The sequence below is a fragment of the Bombus vancouverensis genome, unplaced genomic scaffold (genome assembly GCF_051014615.1).
Source record: "Bombus vancouverensis nearcticus unplaced genomic scaffold, iyBomVanc1_principal scaffold0030, whole genome shotgun sequence".
Taxonomy (NCBI): Eukaryota; Metazoa; Arthropoda; class Insecta; order Hymenoptera; family Apidae; genus Bombus; species Bombus vancouverensis.
The window spans coordinates 219,619-236,095 of record NW_027468921.1 but is presented as its reverse complement, the minus strand read 5'-3'; the positions used below and the strand labels follow the sequence as shown (position 1 = coordinate 236,095).

The 16,477-nt window shown below is 41.2% G+C and overlaps 2 long non-coding RNA genes across 2 annotated transcripts in view; one reads left to right on the top strand and one right to left on the bottom strand.

Annotated features, from left to right (window-relative positions):
• The window catches only part of LOC143304330 (uncharacterized), a 47,314-nt gene that overhangs the window by 13,396 nt on the left and 17,441 nt on the right, over nucleotides 1–16,477 (top strand). Inside the window, exon 2 of the long non-coding RNA XR_013061047.1 lies at nucleotides 12,395–12,445. This is a non-coding gene — a long non-coding RNA (uncharacterized LOC143304330). The remainder of the gene's footprint in view (nucleotides 1–12,394; nucleotides 12,446–16,477) is intronic.
• Nucleotides 2,417–16,477, bottom strand: part of LOC143304331 (uncharacterized) — a 67,438-nt gene continuing 53,377 nt past the window's right edge. The window contains exon 3 of the long non-coding RNA XR_013061048.1: nucleotides 2,417–2,742. This is a non-coding gene — a long non-coding RNA (uncharacterized LOC143304331). The remainder of the gene's footprint in view (nucleotides 2,743–16,477) is intronic.

Here is a 16,477-nt window from a genome sequence, read left to right as displayed (position 1 = left end):
GCGCACGGGACCATCGGATTTGTTGGTGCCGATGTTATTTAGGAGAGTGAGGGAATAGGCTTCGTTTTTAATTGGTTAAACGAAGGGTCTTAACCGCCCTCGAGAGAAAGTGGTTAGTGGGAGGAAAGTTGCAGCGTGCGTGAGAAAAACCAACTTTCCCTTGTCCAGCCGTGGTAGACAATAGTGTTTAGAAATTCCTCGGAAACAGATGTTTGTTTGAAGGACCTTAGCAGGCAAGTGACTCGGGTTTATGACGGATGCTTAAGGCTATTGAGGGGTACGCCGTACGGAAGAGCGGACATCTGGTGTCCGTCTGGCCCGCGGTGTGTGACCTGGGCCAGGCAGAGAATCGCCCGGCGTAACAATATCTACAAAAGAAAAACAAAAAAGAAAATGTGTCGATAGTAGAGTTCGACTGTATGTCTACCATTTTCTAATATCTATGTTATAATTATAACTTATAATTCGTTCGACGATATAGGTGTAATATTCGTGGGCATTCGAATCGCCTCGAATCGTATGAAAAAAGAAATCAAAGTTACGACCTGCTATCTTCATTTATGTGAAGTGAAGTCACTGAAAAAAATAAAATTATATACGCGATCGAATAAAGGAACGTCATGGGTGTGATGGAGAAAATGTATGGATCAGAAATAAGCCGGTCATCGCTGCTCGGTTAGTTTGCCATTCGATACCTACCTAAACATGCAAAGCTTTTCAGTTAAGTACTTTTTTTTTTTCGTGGAGAAAACCTTCATAGGCGCCCCGCGCCCTCCGGGGAGAGGGCGCTGGGTAGTGCCGGATTCGTACCGGCTAAAACCTCCACGGTGGCCTGTCCTGACGCCTGAGTCGAGATGCACCCGGGATCTCTCCCGAATTACTAGCGGTTACCCCCGGGCGACTATCTCTCCTTTTTTTGTCGAAGGGAGGCGTCCTGCTCTTCTTGGACCGCTGGGGGGGACCACGCCCCCTAGCGCCTCGCTCCTGCTGCGTCATCCTGGGGACCCCGTCCCCTGACGCCTCTTCCTGGTTCTTTCGCGCTCCTGTGGTGGCCGCGGCGGCGCCGGTGGCGGCGTCGCGCCCCCGCGGCGCGTTGTGTTCCTCGGGCGCTGCGATGTCCTGGACGGATCGTGAGCTCGCTCCCGGTTTCTTTCCGCCCGCTCCTTCGCCAGCATGACCTGCTCGCAGTAGGTGCGGATGGCGGCGAACTCCTGGCGCCCTCTGAGCATGGCCGCGACAACCGCTTCGGGGGCTAAGCTCTCGCCGATTTCGAGCCGTAGGACGCGTCGTGGTTCCGCCCATGCCGGACAGAACTCCAGCGTGTGTTGCGCCGTGTCCTCCTCTTCCTTGCAGTGGCGACAGACGGATGTCGCCTCTCGCCGAATCCTTAGCAGGTACTCGCCGAACACTCCGTGGCCGGTGAGCACCTGCGTCATCCTGAAGGTCAGCGGCGCTTCGCCTCGATCCCTCCAGGCCTCCCAGTTGGGAAGCACGGCGCGAACGGCCCGGTGCGGCCGCACGGCGTCCTCCTGGATCAGCTGCGAGCGCCATCGTTCCCACGTCTCCTTCTTCGCCTCCTCCCGGATGTTCGGGGCCGGCTGGCTGGCGGTCGATGGCGTCGGGCCCCTCTGGTGTTCGTACACGCGTTCGAGCGCCAGGGCTTGCAGCTCGAACGGGGGGGATGCCGCCAGCACGGTCGCCGACGCGTATGACGTCGTCCTGTAGCCTCTCGCTATGCGGATAGCGGTCGTCCTCTGCAGTCTCCGCAGCAAGGTCAGGCTGCGGCGACTGGCCGTCAAGCTTCTGGCCCAGACGGGTGCCCCGTAGAGGACTCGGGACCGAACCACTCCCTCGTAGAGTCGGCGGATTCTCGATCCTGCTCCGCCGATGTTCGGTAGGAGGTCGCACAGGGCGTTGGCTGCGGCCGTCGCCTTCGGGACCAGTTGCCCGAAGTGCGGTCCGAAGGTCCATCTGCTGTCGATCGTGAGACCCAGGTACTTCATCTGGCGTTTCACCGGGACCTCTTCTCCGCCAATGTTGACCGACAGTCCGGGAGGAGGTGTTCCTCTTCGTCGCTGGTCGAAGAACCACAGTGCCTCGGATTTGGCCGGCGACACCGTCAGGCCGAGCCTTCGAATGGCGCGCACCGCGCACGCCACGGCGTCCTCCGTGCGATTCGCCGTGTCGTGCCACCACCGTTCCCCGGCCAGGACCAGGGTGTCGTCGGCGTAGCACACCATGCCTGCTCCCGGGGGCATCGGACATCGGAGGACGGAGTCGTAGGCCGTGATCCAGAGTATCGGTCCCTGCGAAACGCCGCGCTCGATCCGTCTTCTTTCCTCCCCGTTCTTCCCGGCGTAAACGATGTATCTGTCTGTCAGGTACGCTCGGATGATCCCTACCAGGTACGCTCGGATGATCCCTACCAGGTACGCCGGGACCTCGAAGTGTCACAGGGCTTCCACGATCCTGGCCCAGGGGATCGAGTTGAAGGCGTTGGTGACGTCGAGTGATACCGCTACTGCCACCCCTTCTCGAGAGACCTTGTCCTCGGCCATGGTCTTCACCTTCTTCACCGCGTCCACGGTCGAGCGGCCGCGGCGGAATCCGTATTGGCTGTCGTGCCATCCGGGCGCCCTCTCGGTCATGTGAGCCTCCAGCCGGGCGGCTATGATCCTTTCGAGCATCTTTCCCACCTCGTTTCAGTTAAGTACTGCTTGGAAATCGATGGTTGTCGTCGATCTATGCGAGCATGCAACAGACGTGAAATATAATGCAAAAAAAATCAGTGAGCAACCTTCGGTCAAAATAGAATGGTCAAAGATGCAATAAGCTTTCATAAAGTTAATGCGACTACCCGTTCTAAAGTTACTGCTGGATTGTTTCCAGAGAATATGAAATAGGACAGTCTGTCATGTTCTTCCGTCAATTAATCTTAAAGCCTTCATTAGAATTTCATGGAAACACAAATATCAGGCCGTGCGTCTACAACCTAGTTGTACAATTTGCAAATTACGTTCCACGGTATGATATTAACGATTTTTGTGGCATCAATCATATTACGGTTAGATTTAGTTTAAACCTAAGACTATATATATGTTTTAATTATAAACTCGTCAATAATACATTTCGCTACATCGCGTTCCAGCTTGAGGAAAGAAAAGGGTGAAATATCGTAATAAATTTTTGTATTCGATACTCTAACTTTAATTACAAGGAACACTCGGATCAATTAATTAAATACAACTACTATAAAATTGACATATTTTCTTCCAAATATTTACCTAGATAAAAATCGATCAAGGATCTAACTAAACTAACGACGCGTTTATCAATAAATATCGCATTGACGGTACATACTGATCCTTTTGGTTGAGAAATTGATCAAACTTGAAATATCAACGGTAGGTATATCGTAGCGACGATCCGAGGACGCCCTTAGATATCATAATATTTTTACTTATTCTTTTACGCGTTTTCTTCTTCTTACTAAGGATAAAATATCACATTTACATTAGCAAGGATCAAATTGACGTCAATTTCTTTTTCGTTGATTCGATGATCGTGAAAATTTTTACTTGACATACAGTACACTAATGATGTTGAAATTTTTCTTTAAATCGAACAACGCGCTAAAATTGGGCAAAATCGATTGAAATCCCTGTACGAAGCGAACGCTATAAAGTTCATAGAAAGTTAATAAGGGTTCGGAATAACGCTAACAAAATGGACTGTGAACTCGAGCACGCCCTACGCGATTCATTCGTATCGTGCATTAGGAGGAAATATCGTCGATCAAAGGTCATTCACTCCGTAGGCGGATACACGGTCAGATACACGGAGATTATTTGCGAAGGGCATAAAACAGCGAAGGGCGTCGTTAAGGGCATCGAAAGGAGAGCAACCACAACCATAGAACGCATAACGTAGATGGCATAGTAATGGGAACATAGGGGAACCATAATTCCATTGTACGTGCCTATCCATCCAAGCTGCTTGCGGGGGGTAACTCTCGCGGGAAATTCGAGCGTATTAAAAGTCTCGATCTAGGCCGGTTTGATAGATCGGCTGTCTCGAAATGGTTACCGATGCCAGCGTCGTTTTAGACCGCATCCCCTAAAGAATTCGTTCATGTAGTTGGAAATCGGCTCTTTTTCTTGCTTTTCACTTATTTTTATCAATCAGGTTATTTCCTTTACAGAGACTACTTGGAATTCTGCTTTTTCTACCAGATGGAGCATGAAACACGAGTAAACGTCGAGTAATCACGTAGAATAGAGTAGACTTTACGAGTTTGCTGGTGATTCAGAAAAGTAATTTGTCAAGAACAACGTCTCAAGTTCGTTTCATACACTTTCGTTCACGAGTCGATCGATACATCGAAACATACGTTAGATAAAACAGGATAGTAATAAAATATCGCAAACGATTAATACGATTTCTCCTATTTTCCTTACAATACAGACAATTGATAAGTATCGATATCATTTCGTACGTAAAATACACGTGAAATATACTAAAATGTGTTTATCCTAGGTGCGCTGAGAAGAAGTCTCCAATGACATATGGACAGTAGTGTAAAAAATATCAGTGATATTACCTTTAACGGTATGCGGATACTTTCTCGTAACATGACAAAGTCGTATCTCTCGAAACGATAAGAAATACAGGAAAATTTTATTTAATAAAATTCGATGGTTTCGAAGTGGTGCATCGTGTGGTATGAAAGTAGGAGGAGCGTTGTAAACATTTCACGTTGTGAGCGTTGTATCATTTTGCGTTCCAAACGTTCTTTTTCGTCTGTATAAATAAAAAGGTACCGAGAATCTTTTGTTAATATTTAACACGCACATATTTAACAAAAAATGTCAATGTCAATTAAGTTTTGTTTTGTAAAAAAATGTCTTATTCGAAAAGTTGGATATTACTGTATTGATAAATTCAACAAAAAGATCTCGCGGGTTTTCTATAAAATAGCGAATATGACCACATCGATACGAACGAACTACCGCTACGTGTCACGCGTGTGAAGTAATTTAACATATTTTCGGTGCCGGTGATGTACAGACTTTGTTAACTGACAAGTGAATAAGTGTTCTAGTTAAGTGTTCTAGTTAAAGTGCAGAAAATGTAATAAACTAGCTTCGTATATCTCACGGGAGAAACATTTTTGCCTATATCAGAGCGAAACAATGAAAGCTTTTAACGCGTCAAAATATGCAAAATTATTGTTAAAGATACGATATCTCGTTCAAAACACACAATATTATGTACAATAAATTTCAATTTTACACGTCACTTTATTTAAAACCAAAGAATTTCCAAAAATTAATTTTAGATTATGTTTGGCTATGCAATTTGCGATATGAAAGACATAAAGCAGAAATATATAACATAAATGACTTTTACTAAATATTTTAACAAATTTTATTTTAAAAATTACTCGATTCGTTCGTTTCTAGAACAAGAATATTTAATATAACATCGCGCAATGAAGTTTACATTCTCAATACCAATATAAATAGTTGTTGTAACATTTCTGATATATATTTCATTGTAATTTAATAAAACATATATCGATTATGTTTATAATAACAGCCAGTTGTCATTTTTTATAGAATTTTCGTTCTCATTGAGCGAAATATCAATGAAACGCTTGTACGTTTATTGAGCGCGGAAAGAAAAAGCGGAACAAGGCGACGGTAGTGACTAATGATAAAAGTGCTATTTAAATCGCCGTCAATGCTATGAATCGTTTACATTACTTTCGAGGCGTGTATTTCGTTTTCTAATTTGTATTACATTTAAAGCGTTAATCGAATAAAAGCGGTGCAGCGTGTTCGTTGCAAATGACGTTTCTTCCCCTTCGTCGTTCTCTTCTGTAAAGTCATCAACGGTTGCTTGTTCGTACGAAAAGATTTACGTAATTTGCACACACGTTGATGCTCCCTTTGCAATTACGGAAGATGTGATTTTCCATCCGTGTTTACGTCTCTATATCTATTTCTATGTACACGTATACAAAAGAGTCGATGAATTTTTTAAGATCTAAGATTCACGGTACGTACACGGCAATCACATCTTAACATACACGAGCTGAAACAGAAAGCATCAGATTTCACGGAAACAAGGTGTTATTAACCCCTTCGGACTCTTTCGAAAGTTTCCGCAAACAGTTCACGTAACGTTAATTGCGTAAGAAACATTTCCATTGCCGATTGTGTTTAGTCAATGGCTTTTCGCTTAATTGGAAAACGTACTTCCGAGTGAAGCAATTAATGCCCGTAAATGGGAAAAGTAATCGACCGAGCGAAGGTCGACGTTAAATATTCGTCACTTATTCAATCCCATTGGCTTTCGCATTCTTGCTCGTTCTTTCCCGTTCTTGCCCGTTTTTCCCCTTCTTTCTCCTCGGTGCAATGAACTTTGCCGTGTAAATCGAGAGAAACAGATATGAAATAGAAATAAACTCGCCCTTTTGTCAAAAGCATATGGAAAGATTTATAGTCGAAGGTGATTTATCTCGAGATGTACTTTAGGTGGATGGTTTTATTTTTGGTAAATTATTTTCAAGTCCACGAATCAAAGAACGATTCCATGAATCGAATAACAGAGAAAAAAAGCGACGATGAATGTTTCGTTTAATACCTAGCGTGAAAAAGAACGTGTGGTGAATTATTAATAAAACTAATCGCATAAATTACTTCGCGCCCAAAAATAAAAAATCGAACGTTAACGGTCTGACAATTTGATAAAACGTTTTCTATTCGATTTTTCACGATTAACAGTAAAAATAGCAAAAGCTAACGGAGTAAGATTAACGGAAAGAATTTCAGTTTTTTCCTAGTTAAATTAATTTGTAGAAAATTAACTTATATTCGTATTATCGATAATTATTTCATAATCACTCGATGAAATATTTAAATATTATTATCTGTATCTGATTTGAAATTTGATCGATTTTGTTTAGGGGAATTCCATACGTTAAGAAAATTAATTACAATTGCTCCAATAAGGTTGAAAAGCACGTGAAACTAAACGACAGCCTAAATTCTTGCGAAACGTTTAATAGATGTTCGTACGAATCGGTAAATATGTTGGATCTCGCGCTAACGAGCGAAATAAACCAAGAGAAGATAAGGAGAAAGCTCGGAAATTTTAGGGAAGGGAATGCAAGAAAATCAGATTTGCGTGCTTCCGCGAGATTATTTTCGTGGGAATGGGTAGAAATCAGCGGAGTGCCGACGTCGACGTCCCTTTATAATGCCGCAAAATAATAAGAATTTCGTCTGCTTAGTCCCGTGGGTGCTTACATTCCTATTTATGACGACAGTATCTCGGCCTCTTTATGCCAGCTGCTAGCAAATATGCACGGCTCGATCCCCGAGTTGCCGAGTATTTTCTTCTTCGGACTTCCTTGCCCAACCCTGCGGCAGAGCAACGATAATGGAGACAAAGTTACGCATTCTCCAGTCGATTCGCCCATTCTCGTCTTTTTCATTTTCCGCTTAGCAATGATAGAGGCGCAAACTGCGTAATCACTGTTGGAATACAACGATATCAGTCGCATGCGGATAGAGTATTTGATCGTACAGATTCTTCCATTCGTTGCCCAGCGCCATCCCCACCAGCGTGCGTTCGTGAGATGCACCACGGCAGTTAGCACGCTTTTTCAAAAGGACGCCGGAAGAAGCGTGAGGATATGGATGGAACATTCTAGACGGGCACGTCGAGAAGCTACTAGAAGGTTCTGTGCCACATGTGACGCCACACAGACACCCACACAGGTCACACTCATTACTGCATAGAGAGTGGGGCTCTAAACCTTTTCAAGGGCCATGGGTCACTAAGCCAGTCTGTGAATAACTAGCCAACTGTCTACATTCCAGAACGCACACTTATAACTCTCGAAATAATTGTTTAATAAATATCACATTGTATTATTTCAACATAAACATTGTGTCTTCCACAGAATATTAATCCTAATTCCAAGATTAAATTCTAACAATCACTCGGGCCGATTTCCTCGGCAAATCACCGTAAAGTACCGAGTCTTTTAAACTTTCAACGGCCTTTAAGGTATTTCGAAAGGTATCCATATACATTTCGCACGCGTTGCTACATCATACACAGTTACGATATATCGCGCGCTCGCTTCGCAAATATTCATTTCTTTCGAAAAGGAAAACGGTCGTCGAGTTTTCGTTCTTCCGTTCTGAATTTATTTACGACATTATCGCGTATTCGATGGATATAGTATAAATATCATTAGTAGTAGGAGTATACTTTTACCATCGCGTATATAAATTTCCTTCAAGACTCGTAAGGTTGAATAACGTATACGTATAGTTGAAGAACTGAATGGTAAATATTGGATATTCCAAAGGCGAAGAAGCTTTCCATCAGAGAAAAAAATAAACTACATTTCCCTTAATATCAACACTTTCGTCATTTATCATTTTTAATATCATGTTCTTTCAATCGCGATCGTGTTTTGTTCGCACGCTACTTTCAACTCGTTCGATTTTATCCAATGTGTACTTCGATAAATTCCCTGTTACGTCTCGTTGTCACGTGGCTTGAACAGCGTTTAAAGCTTCGTTTGGTTGGCCGTATCGCAACAACAGCGTCCCTTTCATCCTCGCATTTATCTTCCTTGCTCGTAAGTTCGCCGGCGAGCTGCGCGCCTCGCCGCGTCGTCTCTCTTCACATTTCCATTACGACAAGGACCTTAGTAGCTGCGAGGACATGGCATATAGCATAATAACGAGCCATGAACAGCACAACACGCGGCCGCTTTATTTCACCGTTCCTGCAGCCTGAAATATCTCGACCCCCTGAAATCACTTCACACTCGCTTCCAGTAACTCGCGTCCCTCTGGCTTCTCTCTTCACCGGCGGTTCTCCATCCGCCTCTCTCCTATCCATAGCGGGCTTAATGCGCGTAACGATAACTCATTCGAAACTCGTTCCGCCCGGAGAATGGCTCGCCGGATCGTACAGCCAAACATGAAAATAGAATCTCTGCTCGATTTGTTGTCAACGCGATACCCAGGACACGTGCGTGTTACCGTAAGGTAACGATCGGCGTGAGTTACGCGGCTAGCAACGGACTTACCAGCAAACTTTCACTTACCAGCTTAACAACGACAATCGTTTACACGCTGAAATATCCGCTTCAAATTTTATAAATATACGCTATATCTCAATCTCGATTAATATATGACGCTAGATGCCTTGGTAGTACGGTAAACACGAAAGCGTAAGATCGGCGTGGGACGAGCGTTTTCTTTCTCTTTTCGTATCACGTTCGCTTAACGTATGACACGCGTACTCTATCTTTGTGTCTCTATGTTTACAAACGAGCCACGTAACGATTAATCGATGTGATAGCTCGCAGTAAATACAAAATGCAACTTCTGTTTAATGATAGAAGCGGAAACGAAGCGATTCAGAATCTGATCGAATTCACCGAAGAAAGTAAAATACACGATTGACAAAGTAACACAACGCTCTTAATTAAAACGCGCGGTTGACACGCCGGTAACTTTCGTTTTAAATATAATACGTACCTTCGATTACATCGGGGCAATTATAACTTGTAAATAGTTTATGTTAGATTCTTCGTGAAAGTATTTTAAGATCTCGGCATAGATTCCATTAATGTATTTCCATTCCAGCTTAATAGTTAAGTAGAAGGTTAACGGGTCCTCGAGCCAATTGTGCTCTTCCGAGGGGAAAAGAACTAATACGGAGAAAAATAACGTGGAAGGAGATAACGCGTGGAATTAAAAATTTCTTTCTGTTGTTTCAAAAATTGGGAAATCTTCTAAAGAAACACTGTGTCGGAAAGGACTCAAAGGTGGTGACTAGGTTAAGTGAAACACTTTGAAGCAAACCGTTTACCTTAGACTAGACCTGGCCAAACTGTGGTCTCCAAAACGATTTTTAGAAACTGGTATGCGAGCAAAATACGAATTTACAAAAATTCAACGATAATACCAAAAATAGATACCTTATTAGCGTAAATTAACCGAATATTATGATTATATCTTAAATATCGTTTTATTCGAAGCGAGACTAACGGGAAATCAGAAATTTTATTCGATGATCCTCGTATTAAGTATAAATATTATTAATTTTTGAACAGAGAAGAAACGTTCCGTGGAAAAGAATGCCGTTGCCAAATATTTCGCCTTCTTTTTATTTTCAAGCTACGTAAATCGTAATTACGTGTTATTTCGCTTTTCGCGTTAAAAACAAAAATTAAAATCAAAAGAGATAGGATAGGCATGTTACGTGGGATAAAAAATTACTTAAACCATAAGCAACGAGAGAATTTCGTTTGATTTTAAGGAACATTATACGCACTGTTACGAGGCCAGATATATATTAGTCCAAATACGATTGTATTGTACAATTACTAGTAGGTTGAATACATTAGATAAGTAAAAAGAACGACAAGTAAAGAGAACGATAAGGGAAAATACATCGGGCTAATAGGTGAATTACAGAAATGCGTTCCATATTCTACAGTACAGAAAGAGAAACATTGTCGACGATAAGTAAAAAACTAATTGCACGAGTTTCGTGTGTGCGATTGTGACTCGTTGAAAACTCGTTCTACCTGGAAAGAGAAACGGGAAAACAAAGAGCTTTGTTTGTCTCTCTGAAACGTGTGTGCGACACAATTATTCCCTAACACTACTAACGCCGCTGTCAAATATGTGCTTTGTAATTTTCTAAATCGGCGATATTTCAAATCTTTGATCGATCGGTCATCGCGCTACAGTTGCAGAAGCTCGACAAATTTTAAAACGTAATATTAATTAATTTATCGATCATCATTGAAAACAGCAAACAGCATAGAAAATGCTTGTTCCTTAAAAAATTTCTCGTAATTTTCGATCGCTAGTTTTTCGTGTTGCATAATATTCTACGATTTGGTAAAACGTTTAACCGATACTGCTCCAGGGGCGAAATTTAACGGCTCGGATCCTCGAATAGACGAATATAATTCGAATTTTTATACCAATAAATTCCAATCGTTAAAAACAGCAAACGATGAAAGACTAATTCGATAATGTCGTACGATTCGATTGGAACAAGGAAAGACGAGTTTCAGACGAGTTTCGTCAAAAATTCAGCGAACAAAAGATACTTTAGAATACCGATATCCAAAATGGAATTTTTCAAATAGAAAGAATTCTACGCGCATAGTTTTATCTGCAATTTTTTATTTCGCGATATAACATTTAGCAATTCGCATGTAAAAAATAAAATCGCAATTCAAATTTTTCTATTTGTCAAGTTTCAAAACAATCGGTTATCTACTTTGCGATGATTCTATTGATATTCTATCCAAACGCAGTGCACGCGAACAAAGCTAAAAAAAAATCTAACGGACGTTGGAAAAAAATATAAAGCTCTCTATTTCCATGGGAAAACAGAGACGCAAAATCCGTAAGCAAAATACGATCGTAACGTGCGCGCGGGTCGAGATTTGCTAATTCTGAACGGAGAATGCGAAGAATCGGAGAAAACTAGCGTAACGTCGAATAAAATAATAGGATGAAACCTAGAGTCGATCGATTATCCGCGATATCGCGTCTAATGCAGAAGAACACGCGTATAAACGATATCACTTGTCACCGCGTTTCTCGTTTATTGCTGGCAGGATGTGTTGGCAAAGAAACAGCATGTGATACTTGTAACAGATTCCATTTCATGCCCAGACACACTTTGTTACCTGGGTTTACACTTTCATGCACCAGAAACGACCTCACGTTTCCCGGCCCGTGTCGGTCTATTTATTTTGGCCACTTGGGTTTTCAAGGCGCTGTCACCTGGTTCGTGACAGCGGGCCCTTTTCAAGTTCAGCGATCCGACTCGAAAAGCGTTAGAAAAATAGGCATTTGATGCATAAACCGCGGCCTTAATTTCCTTTTTCACAGCGCGTATGTTTTCCAAATTATTTACTATCCGATCTACGTACATACACGTATAATGTAAACACACAGGTACGCATCGTATCGACGATAACTTTTAGACAAGAGATAAGAAAATATGTGTACGTATAACGTAATTCTTGGGGTTAGGGGTAATTTTACGAGATTATGATACATCATACACACGTATAATACGATTTTCGACATTTCTCGAGATAAAATGATATTCAAAACCACAATGGTCTTTCATGGCTTAAACAAATGAATTTTTGATGACAATAAACGCAAAGCGTTATTTCATGAAACGGAACAGCAAACTGGTTGATAACAACATTATGATTCTTAGCCCTCCAAATATCCATACATGTGCGTATAACACTAATCTAATATAATCCGAGAATCTGATTTTCCGTATAATTTTTTTATTAATTATATTGGATTCACAGATTATATCGAAACATCCTGCGAACGGAACGAGAACGACGAATAGCAATTAGGTGAGTAAAGTTATCATGATCAGTTGTTTACAACTATAGAGGTAACGCTTCTTTGTAATTTCCCCCTTATTTTCCACACAAATTATCCATTAGTCCCTGATTTCTTAGAATGCGTAAAATTAAATCATGGAAATTCATCTAGTTTTTAACATTGTTCCCTTCGTCCCTCCGCTATATGACACGAGGAATTCGTGTAAAAATTCGTCTTGCGGGATAGAATTACATCGATTTGAGTGCGTTTTGCCCCGATCCTTTTGGCAATCGTCGGGCACACATAAGTACAAGATTTCTTTCTGCCGTTAAGTACGTGAGCAGACGGAACACGCGGAACGCTACACGTGACACGTTATGTTCTCCCGCGTTTCTTCAGCGCACATTCGTACAATACGTTATATGTTCCTCGCTGGCAAATCCTGCTCGGTCGAACGATTTTCATATCGAGGGAAATCGTTTCTTTCACGAATTCCTTTCCGGCTGATGAACCTTTTACAGCTTAAGGGACGACGCGGTGCAGTTAAAGTTCACGACTGAAGCACCTATTCGAGAGCGGCTTCTGCGTGAAACCGAAATCATTAACGGTTAATCGGGCAATATTTCTCTGGACGGTGATTTCCCAATGATCGCGTTCAATTTCGTCGCAACCGATAGAATTCTTTCCTCTTTTACCACTCTTCTTCCGCTTCCCCCAAGGCCAGCCCCCTCCCCCCGCCCTCTTTACTCTCTTTCAGAGTGATACACGAAGCGATTTTGGGAAGGGAGACGTGACAAAAATTTTTAGCTCTGAAAACTGATGCTATATGTATCGGTGAAATTGGATACCGTTATAGTTTTCAATCGAATTAATCACGAGTTAATTTTGGCCATACTATATTTTCCATACATCGGTTGGTATTCTTATATTCACACAAGAGTTCTTTGCATTCGTATCTTTTAGCTGGAAAGCATTAATTCTCGGTATTACGAAATCATAATTTGCGTTCGAAAAAGATATTTCGATTGTAAGTTTTAAAAACCTATCGTACGAAAGACAAAGAAATCGTAAATAGGGCAAGCACGATAAAGTACGAGGCACGTGACATTAGGAGGATATAGATCATCATTTTGCTAGTTTCGAAATTTGTTGAAAAATACGGAGTTGCTAAATCACGAAATCGTGAACTGTATTTATGAATTTTGATGTCACAGTTGCGTACTATTTGTCAGATTCGGTTCACTTTTGTCGTCGTTAATATTATTTCAGTACAGAAGATTTCGTTCATTCTATTTTTGTGTTTATGCGACTATTGATTTGCATTTTGTATTTGGCAAGATAAACGTTAAGACCGAATTGCTCGGATAAAATAAACAGAGGCGAAGACTTTATTGTATACGCAAACAGCATTTAATTCCAGACTGAACAAACGCTAGATACGAATATACACGTATAAATGTGAAAACACGATAAGAAAATAATGTCACTGAAGAAAAAACGTTAAGTATGATAAGAATCAATGTCTAGTTATATGTATAGGTAATTTTGACTTGAGAACTAGGCGAGATTACGCGGTGGAGTTTTGGTCTTGTAGAAATAGGTAATGGAATAGGGATATGGTATATGTATATACATGCATGCCTAGGTAGATATTACATGATCAATACAGCAGAGTGGGAACTAGTAGTAAGAGGAAAATCATGTAAGACATAGCACATTTCAGAAAAAAAGAGACGAAAATGTAAGAACCGAAGAATGTGTAACGTGATTTTAAAAATTAGAATCCGTAATAACTTACTATTGATCATCGAATGTACAATAATTATTGGCAAGATCAGGACGGTACTATTACTTTCGCTAAGAAAGAAACCAACATTTCCTAGAACATATAAATATAGTTGCAAGCTTTAATCGACGAAACGAATGCTGTACTCGTGTATTTGTTCGTTTCTACGGTAAAAGCACAAATGCTTTGTGTCGCTTAATGCGGACCGTTTGCTTTGAAAGTCAGCTTTTATCATTAAAAGAGAGCAAATAATTACTTGAAAATTAGCAGAACATTTCTATATAATGATATTTCAATTCCTTAAATTGTCTACGAAATCTTGCAACTGTAATATGATTAATATTAAAAATATTCGAAACTTATCTTATACGCAGATAACGTAATTATCCGGCTTACAAAGTACCACTTACAAAATATCGATAGATGTATCTAAACCACTCGAAAGTTTTCCACTCGTTCTATCAATCTTCGTATATCTTATCGGAAATCATTTCATTTTTGAATCGCATTAAAAATTCTCCGACTTTCGTGTCAGATATAAAATTCTTAAACGTTTGCGTCGGACAAGTATCTGGCGTATGAATTTTTATCTTATTCGTTCATAATTTATCCAGCAGCACGTTAATTTTTCAATGACACGGCTGCTGCTATACTCGTATGCTGATTATAGAGAAAATGCCGACAGACTGAAATTCGTTCGCTAAGTAACGAGGCTAACTCAAATTTTCCGGAAAGCTCGCAGCTCTGACACAGAGACATCGAGTGTAACCAAGTCGAAATCTCTTCATCTGCCGTGTCGATACGCGCTGTCAGTCGTTCCGTTTCGATGCCTCGCCGCTATATATGGAACGAGAAGTTGCCAGACTATCACCAACCCCATCACCTACATCCTCTTCGCGTAGTAAGGATCCTCTTAATTGCATGCGGTAATTATTGTTTACGTGGCAAATACATCAGTGAGCCTCTATATCACAGATGTTTCGCGTAGAATCTTCCTAACTAGTTTTGCCTTTTAATCTCGCCAACAGCCATCTTTCAAATTCTAACCAATTCGATTTTCGCGTAAATCAAATTGCGAAATATGAGGAAATAATGAACGTTAAACGATCATATATATACAGGGTGGTTGGTAACTGGTGGTACAAGCGGAAAGGGGGCGATTCTATGCGAAAAAAGAAGTCGAAAATATAGAATAACAATTTTTCGTTCGAGGCTTCGTTTTCGAGAAAATCGACTTTGAATTTTTGCTCGGCACGCGTGCACTTTATCGCGTCTCGTTATAACGGATCTCACTGTAGATTTTTAAAAAAATTTAAAAAAAGAAAAATTAAAAAAAAATTTTTATTCTATATTTTCGAGTTCTTTTTTCGCGTAGAATCACCCCCTTTCCGCTTGTACCACCAGTTACCAACCATCCTGCATATTTCGTAAGGCTTGTTTAAATAGCGTATACGGTAGAATTTCGTTTATACCAATACCAATTTTTTCTAATTACCTATGATTCTTCGTTTACAATAGTTCAGATAAATGAACTCAGTTGACAGAAATTCGTTTAATTCTGTTAATTAATTACTAGCTAACTAATTTCGTCCAAATAAATGGAATTCGTATAGACGTAACGCGATAAGAAACAAAGAAAAGAGCTCCTCTGGACCAGCAAATAGCAGACTATAAAAAATGAAAAAGCTCGCTCTCTAAAATAATAATAGTTTTGAAATATCCGAGCGATGCACGTGAAAGCATCGTTTATCGGTGGACATTAAAAGGTACATAAACGCGAAAAAAAAAGAAATAGCGCGATAGGTAAGGTAAGTAGCGATATGGGGATAGCTGCGTCAACGGGAAGAAAAGACACAGAGCCACGTAGAGTAATAAAACGTGCGCCGGAACGACCCCTGGGCTTTCAGCAACACATCTTCATCGGTCTCGCTGGCCGTTCGTGTTCCTTATTCCATCGGTGTTAGCTCGGTTAGCATCATTAGTGACGTTAGTGTCTGTTTTGTTGACGCAGTCGGTGTTGGTATTGGCGTACACCTGACGGTTGTGTTCCGAAGCGACGAGTGACCTGTGCAGGTTCGCGGCAATGTAATGGAATAAAAGTGATAGACGAAACGAGATACGACGCGTCCAGAAAGGGAAGAAATTCCAAGCGAAACGACTGCTTTCCAACGATCTACCGACAATGTTAAAAGAGTAGCTATCCTTGACTTATGAGAACGCCATTTCCTTCGTCTTACAGAGTTATCGGAGAAATTGAAAGTGCCATATTTTCATC